Consider the following 12,877-nt stretch of genomic DNA (forward strand, 5'->3'; position numbering starts at 1 on the left):
ATTTTTCCCCACATTTATCCGAAAAATGACTCGTGCAACAGTACTTTTTCCTACTCTTTGCGGTACATTTGGCCTGGAAAGACCATCTGAACCAACTTTACTGTGCGGGCACGGTAATTTTTCTCGTACATTTCTCTCCGTGTAATAGGGCTCGGTGCAACCGGGCCTGAAGCGATTAACTGCAACTGGGCCTTAATAACAATACTAAGGTCCGGTTGCACCGAGCCCCAGGATAAATTTTTACCCCAGGATAAATTTATCAGTGTGTAATCTTTATGGACTACCAGACCGTTATCTGGCGGTTTAGTTAACAGATGATGGTGCAACCGGGCCTAAGTGACAGATTGAATAAAGAATTAAAATGATATTTTTATTTTTTTTTTTTCATGGGGGAATTGCATCCGCTCCTCTCTCGTGGCCATACTGGCGATTAGTTATGATTACTTATGATTAGTGTGGCTACTAATCATAACACTACGATCGATAAAAATTACGTGTTCCTTAGCCTCAAGGTAAACTGCTTCGTTCTCTTATCTCATATTCAGTGTTCGTGTTCACGACCCTCCCATGACCCCGATATGCCCTTCATGTGGTTGAATTATATAGCTTCTTTGTGGAGAATTAATTCAGGGAGACTAAGAGTTCAAAAATAAATCAAGAGTTGACACAGAGAGAAAAAAAAGTTTTTGTTCTCAGGTATATGTCGATAATTTTCAAGGACCGATTCTGAAATCTATCCATGATTTTCAGAAATTCTCTTATATTCTTAGTCTTGAGGAATTTTCAACAAAAAATAGAATTGCCCCAAATTTTAATGATTCAATCAATGAAATTCAAGGACGAAATAGCTGAGATTTAGGATACATTGTTAAAACTTTTTGATTGAATTTTCCGGAACACTTCTGGCAAATTTTTATCACATTATGTGATCCCATTGAAATGCCAAGGAATTTCGTCATTGAAAATTCGGAATTTTATGGAAAAATCAATGTAAATTTCATGAATATTTGTAGAAATCAGGACAATTCAGATTCATATGCTCTTGAATTTCCAATAAATGAAAAAATCAGCTCAATTTAGTGCTGAATATTCATCTTTGATATAAAATTAAAGTCAGTCTTGATTATCATCTTCCTACTCTTCAAAAATTTGGAATTTCACTGAATTCCTAGTGAAATCTGAAATTTTATGATTTTGTTTTCTCTAAATCGAAGTCAATGTCACTCACGTGAATGGCACATTACAGCACTAGGGCACAAATTTAGTTTTCGATGAATGTGAAATTTTCCCTGCACTGAGAAAAAAATTTCCTAATATCTGAAACATATTTTCTTGAGACAAGTAAATTTTCTTCAATTGCTTCATTTTCTCAGGCATCTCAACTCACATGACCCGAGAAAGGCCTCATGCTTTAAAATATTCTTGTACTCAAGTATGATTTTGGCGCAAATGAACTTACTTAAATCGCGTAGAAGAATCGTCAATCTTCTAGTTTTTATTGTTTTCATAATTTTTTCGTTATGCACTTCCAATATAGCAATATGTAAAATATTCATGACGTAACGCGGAACGATAGTGATGAATGAAAATTTATTCGAGTTCCGTGAAGTGCACACATTCTGAGATTTAAGCCATTGAAAATAATTTCCTTCTCTCAAGAAAATATGTTTCAGGTATTAGAAATTTTTTTCTCAGTGTGTATTCACGTTCGAGGAAAGCGAAATTTATGTCTGAGTGGCCTATAATATTTTATGTCACTCCGTGCAATAAGTCGAGTTTATGGCGGAGTGCACCGTGCGATAAACTCGTCTTATTGCACGGGGTGATATAAAATGACTACACGGAGACAAAAATTTCCTAACATGTAGACCATATTGATTTGAGCGAAGTAAATTATTTTCAATATTTTAAAGTGATTAGGCGATTGAAGAAAAATTACATGTCTCAAGTAAGTATTTTTCAGATATTAGAATTTTTTTTTTACGTTTAGTCAACTATCCATGAAACCTCAGTCTTTCTCGAACAGTGGAAGTAATTGGAGTTCACGGAGAGAAATATTCAGTAAAAATTACGGAACAATTCACGTACTCCGTAATGGGGAATCGTTTTCCGGCAATTTTTGTCGGAATGGAAGAGAAGAAATCTGAAACGTTCAGTGAATTTTCAGGTTCATCACCGAACAAAGTACGAAATTGTCAAGTAATTTTTCCCGAAGAAGTAAAATCTTACAAAAACTTCCCGAATTATTATGCCCCCAAAACCAACAATTCTTGAACGTTAAACAATTTTTACGAAGCTGGTGGGTTATTTCTACGTTCCGTTCCATAAAATTTTTCAATCATTGGGAATAAATTACGGAACGACTTGTTGTCCCCATAGCAATGAGTCATCAGACGGGCGGTTAATTTTTACGGAACAAATCGTAAAATTTACGTGACGATTCAACAATTCAGTATAGCGAAGTAGTAAAACGGTTCAAGTCAACTTATCTCTCAGTTGAGTTTTTGAGAAATATTTCCGAATCTAAGGAAGATAGCGGAATTTTCGTGATTACATTTGTTGTAGCACTCAATCGGCTCTATAAAAAAAGTTATAACAACAATTTTGCTGTCTCCCTTAGATTCCGAGATATTCATTGAAAACTGGTCAATAGTGAAAATTGACTTGTACCGTTTTACCACTTCGCTACTGAATTTCAGTTCGTGCTCACACTTTTTATTGAATTTTACTTCGCTCACGAATTACGTTTCAAAACGTGATTTTTACGTTTTTTTCTGGTAATTTTTATTGAATTTTGCTCTCCGTGTTTAGTGGCAAAATCGCTTGATTCCAGGATTTCTCACTCATAAAATTCTGGAACGCAATAGATTTCGAAAAATGAGATCTTTTCTCTCTCTTTGGGTTTATGAACAAAATTATCCGATTGGTAAAATAATCGAGTCCTTATTTTTTAATCATTTTTTTCATTATTTTCAATAATAAAATTAACTAGAGAGATTAATTGGAAACCATTATCATTATCACCAGACATCATAATGGTGTTAAGCGTAAGTTATGTTTAGCAAAAACATTTAATTTAATTTAGTATAATTTTATCTCTATGTTTATGTCTGTTTATTTCATCTTTGTTTAATTAAGGATTAAGGATATGTCCCTCATCTGATCTCCATAAACCCGCATAGTCCTCATACGACTACCGTATGATCATTATCAGTTCCCTGTCTTTTATTTACTGAACTTGAAGTTCCAATAGTTATCAATATGATCAGGCTTGGCAGAAACATGTTGTGTTAAGTGGGACACTAATCTATTTATGTCATCATGAGATGACTGGGGGAAAAATCGTCTATGAAACAACAAGATTCTTGATGAAGGGAAAATTCGTCGCAGTACTATTGTCACCCCTGGATTTTTCCTTTAAACATTCAAGTAACCTCTAAACAATCCTGAAATTTGCCTCGGTCCCCTTAATTCTCTCAATTTTTGATTTTATCTTAGATCTTGAGGATACAACAATTTAATTTTTACTTAATTAATCCTCAGCTCTCGAACAATTCCATGAATAAATTTGAATGACAATCATGTCTCTTGATGTTCTCGGTGAGATAACCGGTTGCCAGACAGGAGACGAGATAAGAGAGAACGAAGAATCCCACAGAGCATGTCCGACCATGCACAGACAGTAACTACTTGAGTGGCATTCATCCCGGGACAGCGTACGCTGCACGCGAAGGAGCCATACGTCTTCCCTTTTTCTCCTCCAATAACATACTGCAGCAAACAATATTATCTTTCTGAATTTCTGAAGAGAGGGAAGAGAATTATTAAAGTTCTTCAGTAGTAATACCCCAAGAGCTTCAAAATTATCGGGTATTTCCCGATAGCTTCGTGGCAAACAAATGAGGGTGTCAAGTTTTGCAGTTTAAAAAATCCCGAAGGCTTGCACTGATAGAACGGATTAGTTATTGTTAACGAATGGATTTTGGTTGGAGGTTAGGGTCTATTCGGTGTCACCAAATGTTCATTCGTTAATAGTTAACGAATGGATATTTGAGGAGCCTTGTTTGACTTGACTTTCGTCATTCAAGTGAACCATTCGTTAACTATTGACGAATATTCATTTGGTCATATTCAACTCCACCATTCGTTAATAGTTAACGGATCTCGTTTGGAATAAATGAATCATTCTATCAGTGTGCGCGAGATATTTTTCTGCAAAACTTGGCTCGATGGTTTGTTTGCAGGGGAGCTTGAGAAAATATCCGACTAATTTTGAATCTCGAAGAGTATTTGTCGGATTATTTTTCCCAATCGGATTTTGGCCAAGCAGAGTGCAGTGGACAACATCAGGAGGTGAATTGGGGAAGATTAGAACAAATTATATTAATAGAATAACCCGACTTCCATAGACCGTCAATTTGTCAAATATAAGATTCTGTCTGAAATGAGCCGAAAAAATGAAGAGCTAATGCGAAATATTCAGTAGTAATATCCCGAGCGCGCAGCGCCAGGGATTTTTGTGCAAAACTTATCCCGACCGTTGATAGGCAGGAAGACATGAGGGAAATGTCCGATTAATTTTGGAGGTCGAGCGGTATTCGACGGATTATTTTTGGTAATCGGATTCTTCCCAAACCGACTCATTTTGACTTTCTTCGTGACTTTCTTTCACTCCACAGGATAATATCTGACAGTTATTTGGTTAGAGAAACAATTGCAGAGCTAGAGGGAAATTATCAAAAGCTATAGAGAAATTATCAAAAGCTAGGGGGAAATAACCGTCGGAAATTTCGTAGAAATTTCCGAAATAAAACTTTTTGACAGCCTCAAATACTGTGCTCTGATTGGCTGAAACCCGAGTGAGAAAAATAATCAGGTAAAAAAAAGAAGTTACTGCAAAATATTCAAAAGCTGGGAGGAAATATCCAAAATAAAACTGTCGGGTAGCCTCAAATACTGCGCTCTGGTTGGTCGAAATCCGATTGGGAAAAATAATCAGAAATATTAACTTTCCGACTGAAAGGGAATAAGTTATTGTAATGACACCGAAGAAAATCAGTGCCAGGTCAGTGTCAGGTGGGGCGCGACCGACAGGGGTTAGGGGAATTGGGTGCGACCTATTATGGATCGAACCAATAACTTCCCGACCGATTCCCGTTTTTATGTTGATTAGAAACCGAGTGGGAAATTGCTTTTATGTTGTATATGAGGTATTCCATGCCAAGTGAGTCAACGGCTGACCCTTATCCGTTTGGAAATTGATCTCGATTGTTTCCACGATTGGCGGGCTAGAAAAACTATCTCTCTATTTTTTTCTGATTTTTTCGACAGCCCATTTCGGAGATACGATTTTATTATTATTGTTTTTCTTTTAATAACTCCAGTTCTATTCATACGATTTTGATTTACGAAACGTCAAAATTTTCGATTTTCTACCATCATAATTTTCCCCCCTAAATCGCTTTCAGTGTCACTGTCTTGAAAATTCAAGAATGTATTTACCGGTCCTTTTCTGGTTTTCTACTCATTTTCAGGGAAAAATGGAACTGAAATTTACAGGTCTTTTTGATTTTTCCACGAAACTTTGAATTTTCAATACTGAAATTCCTTGAAATTTCAGTGGTAATTAAATTTGATGAGAATTTCCAAAAAGTGTACCGGAAATATCAGACAAAAATTTTGAACAGTGTGCGATGGGGTTTTTCACTCGTGTGGTAAACCCCACCCCCCGGAAAAAAATTTTTTGTTCTCATTTCTAAGTCTCGGAGTTTGGGAAGTATGCAATACCAATTCCCAGCCAATCCCAGGAATCGTGAGTAGCAGAACAGAAAAATACTATTTCCTCTGTGATCATTGTTTGAATTGCACATGAAAATCATGACGAACGAAACTAATAAAAATCTATTGTTTCCGGATTTATTTCTCTAAAAATATCCGGAATGCAACTTCAAATTTATTATTCCGCAAATGGCGTGAAGGGGTTTGAAGAGCTTTGATTCCAATTTTTGAATACTTGAGGAAAGCGGCTGTGGCATTTGGGGAAAGAAGCCGACAGTTGCACCTGCTGTTAGCTAAAATAAAGTATTTTTTTCATATTTGAGCTCCCAAAAATACATGAGACGCAACTTTGAATTTATTGGTCGATAAATATCTTCGAACTGAAGGGATTTAGAGAGCTCTTATGTCAATTTTTCCGCATGAATGGGAGGAGGAAATTACTGAAGACTTGAAAGGGACGTCTTTGGGCTCGTCGTCAGCGTGCTGGCCCTATAAACTCAAGCGTCCCAGTAGCGCAGGTTCGAGTCCGGTGATGAAAGATTTTTTCATCGCCGGAAAACGAATCCAGTGCATGTGGAGTTAGTTATGTGGAGTTAGATATAAGTTAGCTTAGAGGCAAGTGCGGGTAGGGAATTAGGCTGGGGTACCGCGTAGGTACTGGGACGGGTAGGTAAAAGACCACAACGGTCATGCCATCTGGCACCACCCAATACTGAAGACTTGAGGGAAGTGTGGCACTTGAGGAGGGAAACCGAATCCGGTATCTGCTGATTTTATCGATAATCCTGAATGTCAAGGAATAATTATCATTCGTGACGATTCAAATGGAATATGACCATCAATACTGACTTGTAGAAGAAGTAGTAATGAATGGAATTGATTTCAAGGTATATGCCTAGAAAACACGTTTTTCGTAACATTGTCCCCATGTTTCTAATAGAGAATATTTATAATAGTCCCACACTGAGAGAAAAATATAATTCTTCTGACTATATTCCATCACCATCGAATTATAGTCAAAAAGTCCTTAACAATTTTTCATGGGTTACGGTAACTATGGCCGGAGAAGTAATTACTACAATGGAATGTAGTCATTGCAACTATTTTATAGTTCTCCTCAGGATAGATTTGTCGTGGTTACTTTTGAACTTGGGTTAGTTTAACTGCATTTTGATTTGCAAAAATTACGCTTGTGAAGTTGCTATAATGTTATGTGCCCCATACAAAAAAAATCGTATCATTCACCAAAATGCCTCAACTATTTTCTTATTGTAAATCAAACTTCAGATTTTTCTCTCAGTGCAAGCTATTGAAAAAATGCTAACTTGCTTTACTCCACAGTTTAGGGTATATTTACTAATGAATTGCGAGCTTCTAAAACGTGAAGCATAAGCCAAATGGGGGTTATGCATTCCCCCGAATTCGATTTTTCCATCTTATGGAAGAGTAGGGCAAAACGGACTCCTAGGGCAAAACGAACCACTGACAGAAAATTGGTAATTTTTGTTCTTTTTCTTTCCTTCAAATCAGGAACATTGAATGTGTTGATTAAAAGTGAGTTTCTTGGATCGTAACCGTCGCAGGGGTTTTATAGACAACAAGTGTCGTTCAACCGCAATTTGATCAGATTTGCTAATCACCTTAGACCACACATAACCTCGAATTTGCTCCATTCGGAAGAAAAACAAAAATTATCAATTTTCTGTCAGTGGTCCGTTTTGCCCTAGTTCTGTCAGCGGTCCGTATTGCTCTGTGGTCCGTTTTGCCCTAACAACCCCTAATAAATTCCGAAGATGGAGAATTTTTTGCAAAATTTTGTACTACATAGATTCAGCGATATTCAACTATGAAGAATGAAAATTTCTTGAAAGCATTTCTTATTTGACTAAAAAAATTACATTAAAGAAGAGAATTTATATAGCGTTCCACATCTTTGGGACGTCATAGGAAATGATTGGATGGGATTTGGATGAGATAGTAGGAGAACCGGAAAATTAGTTAACAAATAATTTTTTACTTGAATCAAACAGTTATTGTTGCCTGCATCGACAACATATGAAAATAGAAAAACTCAATAACTTATGAGAATGAAATAAATTCAGTTATTTAGAATTTTTTCTGGAAATCCATAGGGACCAACTTTTGGTTACGATTGTCTTGGACTATACTTTAATTCCTGAGAACGGGGTTAATACATGGTATCGACCAAATTCCCTTAAATTTTTTATTAACTGAAAATTTAAGAATATCTGATCTGAATTTTCCTGTTCTTGTGAATTGTTTCTTTCCGTTGACAATACTTCTTTGAAACTTCAATGGAACTGTCGCTTAGTAAAAATTTCAAAAAAGTGTACCAGAAGTTCAGCCAAAAATTTTTATCAGTGAATAATTTCCGCTTCAAAAAACCGTTCAACATGAATTTTCAGACATTTCCGCTCGCAGTGATTCCCGGGAGAAACAGCTCTACAGAGATTCACCGGAGACCTTTTTTTATAGCCTATGAAATCCTCCACAAAAAAGTCCCGTGACATTTCCCTCCAAACCTACTATTTACAGTGATATTCGTAGAATAATCTCTACGGAATCATCGCTTCACCACTTCGCTACGCATTTTTTTCATCTTCCCCATCCGGAAATCCATAAACCAAGAAACACCATATTTCTGTCGCTGTAAAAAAGGGAAGACGAGCCATTAGAAAATGAAAGTGATGACAAAGGGGAGCCAGGCTCATAACTTCCACTGCGAGTAGCTCCAGCAGTTTCATCTTCAGTCGTTTTTTTTTTCTCCCGTTGCCATTGACTCCACCTCCTCGCCACATCCGTAAATTCTAATCTTGTCACTGTATCAAGGTCCACTCACCGTGAATTCGTCCCTCGATGATTCCTACCTCCTATATGAGACGAGTTAACGGGTTGGTGGCAGTGAGAGAAGCCGAGAAATAAGAGGAACGAGACGGGAAAATGTAGTCCTCGTTATGCTACGATGAAATACGATATCGTCTCACTCAAGGGAGAAAATTTGCTATTGCGTTGGATAACGGTTTTATCTTTATGTGGGCGGCTGCATTCAAGAAAGAATATGCTATTTTATCATGAACCGACGTTTTCTCATGAAAACATGCGTTAAATTTATTTTATGTTACTAGGCCCGATAACCCGCGATTCTAACCTGACTTCAGTCGGCTAGATCGCAGTTTTCGGGCCCGTAACATAATAGTGGATTTCGTCGTAAGACTGAAACAGTATATTTCTGACCTATAGGTGTTTATGTTACCTCGCTATAGGGCGGAGTTGTGCCCATGTGCGAAATTAATTGGTAAGCACGTGGGTAAGGGTCGTTTCCGTACTGACCTTCACATTTCCTCGTCCGGACATTGACGTTGGCCCTTCCCCAAACTCGAGAAAGTGAAAATCACTACGGAAAAATATCGTTCACGAAGCCGAGGGCTGCCAATCACACGAGTTAAAAGACCCCGTCGCATGTGTATCCGAACAATATTTTTCATCACGCTGTGACGAAAAGTGAACTTTTCGGCACGCTCCGCGTGCCTAAAAGTCCAATTTCCACCACATTGCGATGAAAAATATTGTTCGTAACTCGTGAAAAAATGTTTTTTAGCTCGTGGGATTATATCACTCGCCTTCGGCTCGTGATATAAACCTCCCACTCGCCAAAAAACACTTTGGAGAAGTTTTTTTGTGAAAAGTTGGGAAACTACTTGTCCCAAGTACTTTTCATGTCCTAGGGTAAAGTACAATATTTGCTAAGCAAGTAGGAAAAGTACTAGGAGGAAGTACTTTTATTACTTCCTGTCAGTATTTTTCTTACTTCTCACAAGTACCTTTGATGCTTGGAGCAAGTAATTTTTCTACTTTTCGCGAGTACTTTTATGACTTGATTCCAGTACTTTTGGTTGGTTATTTTGTTGAGGAATTTCATATCATTAATTATCATTCTCATTATCATTATCATTCTCAGATGACAATTAACAAATTTCATCAAGGGGAGGTTACGATGAGTTTCNGACTATTTGGAAATTAAATTTGGAAAAATTAATTGGTAATTGTTATTCTACACATCTTTTGAAAAATTTTGAAAAAAAAATCTCTGTAGCTCGAGAATTTATTACATTGGACTACATTTCAATTTTCAAGCGTTTGAGGGGCAAATGAACAATAAACAATAATTTTATTTGCATTAATTCTTCGTTTTTCAGCGATCTCTAGTGTATGATAAATTTTACTGTAATATTCCGCGAAAATCCATTAGTACTGGATTTGAGTGCTATTACTACTTGTCTCGAGTATTTTTTCTACTTTTGAGAAGTACAGCTCGGTACTCAGTACACGTACTTTTAGTACTGATGATGAGTACAGTTGGTACTTGTCACCAGTACCAATTGTACTTGGAGCATAAAACTTGTATTCAGTCGATTTTCGACTTGAACCAAGTAAAAAAATTACCTTTTCTCCAGAAACCCCTCGGTACTGAATACAAGTAGTTTTCCTACTTATCAGAAGTAATCTTTTTTTAGAGTGTACGAAATATACTATTTTGTTAGTGATGTTACGTTCAGCGAGTGCCGAACTGTGCCATTTTTCGTTTACTAGTAAACGAAAAGTCTTTTCGTTTACAGGCTTCGACTTTTCGTTTACAAGCTTTGACTTTTTGTGTACTAGTAAACGAGAAGGCACTTTTCGACACGGCCTGAACGTAGCAGCAATGATAAAATAGTACATTTCGTTACGAGTGCGGAAAAGAGTTTTTTGGCTCGTGGGAGGTTTATAGCACGAGCCGAAGGCGAGTGATATAATCTCAGGAGCCAAAAAACACTTTTCCCACGAGTATCGAACGATATTTTTCATCACAATGTGTGGAAAAGGGACCTAAAAAGTTACTTTTCCGCACAGCGTGATGAAAATAAAAATTTAGCTCAAGCTATGAATAAGTGTGAATAAAGAAACTCATTCATTCTTTTTAAATCAAGTTTAATAAATCCAAATAAACTATTCCTCCCTTTATTTTATTCTACGTGGTTCATCCTTCCCTTCTTTAATTATTCCACATAAAATGCCACCACAATCTATCAATTTCCTTTTTTATTATTTCTATTCTAAAGCATGATGAAAAAGATCAATAATATTCCCAGCACTCGAGGGTAGTCGATCAATCAAATTCACTGACTTGCCAAACGATGTAAGAGTGAGTGTAAAGGTCAGTCATATTTCATATCATTTTATATTGGTCCACACCGGCTGGGAATATGAGATTACAAGCGGAGTAAGAGTGATCGAACAATTTCAAGAAAAAGCACGGAAAAAAAATATCCCTAAATTGTGTGTATTCTATAGCAGAATCAAATATATGCAAAAACCTGATTCAAGAATATTATTCTTGATTCGAGTATAAAATATTCCTGATTCAAGTATATTTTAAAGCCGAATGGGGGATGGGTATTTCAAATTGAGGATGATTATTTCGTATCAGCCCGGGTTGTACCAAGCACTCTCAAGTGTAATATAAGGGTCAGACACTAAGTGTGAGACCGACGGCGGTGGCTGTGTGGTTAGAGTGTGGGATTGGCATGGGGAAGACCCGGGTTCGATTCGCGGCTGGGGGGGGGGAAGTTTGTGACACTCTAAATCTCACAGTTCCATTGTCGAGCGGGAGTCTCGCAAGAGACGACTGTACCTGGGCAGGTTTTTCCCTCAAATGAGGTTTTCCCTTGTCCTTCGGCGAATGCGGTACAGGGGTTTGGGGGAGGAGGTGAGAAGGGAGCAAATCGTAAAGGCCCGAAAGAGTATACGAGAAGAAAAAATTTAACTAGCTTTAGCACTAAGTGTGAGAATATAAAGGTCAAAAAGTGGAAGCTAAAAAATGAGGGTCGGAATATTAGAGTCAAGTTTCCAATATCCCATGACTCAAAATTATTATTAGAGTCAAAAACGGAGGGCCTGAATGTAAAGCTGAAGGAATGTGCACTGAGAGAAAAATCTGAAGTTCGATTTACAATAAGAAAATAGTTGAGGCATTTTGGTGAACAATACGATTTTTTTTGTATGCGGCACATAACATTATAGTAACTTCACAAGCGTAATTTTTGCAAATCAAAATGCAGTTAAACTGACCAAAGTTCAAAAGTAACCATGACAAATTTATCGTGAGGAGAACTATAAAATAGTTGGAATGACTACATTCCATTGTAGTAATTCCGTCTCTGGCCATAGTTACCGTAACCCATGAAAAATTGTGGAGGACTTTTTGACTATAATTCGATGGTTATGGAATATAGTCAGAAGAATTCAGTAGCGAAGCGGTAAACCGGGTTACGTTGATTTTGACTATTGGCCAGTTTTTGACGAATATCTCGGAATCTAAAAGAGATAGAAAAATTTTTGTCATGACCTTTTTATAGCTCTTAATTGGTTCTACAAAAAAGGTCATGAGAAAAATTTTGCTATCTCTCTTAGGTTCTGAGATATTCATCAAAAACTGATCAAAAGTCAAAATCGACTCAACTCGGTTTACCGCTTCACTACTGAATTATATTTTCCTCTCAGTGTGGATCAGAATATTAACCTTTGCGCCGAACCCCTCCAAAAACGCACGTTTACCGTACCCCGCGTACCCTGTCAGGCTGCTACTCCGTCTGTATCGCATTTCCCCTTTGTTTGACCGAATGAAGCAATACCTGTTGTAACTAGAGGTTTAAATGAGGGCTCAAAAGGGGAGGGTTGAACAGAAGAAACAAAACGTATAAGTGCATTTAATTTCATTTTTTTTCTTCGCGTATAAATATTTGTTAGGAATATTTTTTCATATAAATCCCACTTGTTAATCCGCGATTATCGATCTAACAAAGATATAGCATTCGTTATGAATAATTGGTACTAATTATGATTTTGTATCAATTCCCTCAGGGCATAAATTATACGAAATATTGGTGGTTTCATGCATTCATCGGTGCGAAAAAAATTAAAACCGTTTTGTATCGATTCGAAAAATCGAAATGGGAAGCTACTGAAAGTTTGAAATTTTTTTTTTACATATTACAGACTGTGAAAGTTTTGATAGCAGTCCCACAGACAGACAGTTCGG

The sequence above is a fragment of the Diachasma alloeum genome, unplaced genomic scaffold (genome assembly GCF_001412515.2).
Source record: "Diachasma alloeum isolate Michigan unplaced genomic scaffold, Dall2.0 Dall_scaffold_00197, whole genome shotgun sequence".
Taxonomy (NCBI): Eukaryota; Metazoa; Arthropoda; class Insecta; order Hymenoptera; family Braconidae; genus Diachasma; species Diachasma alloeum.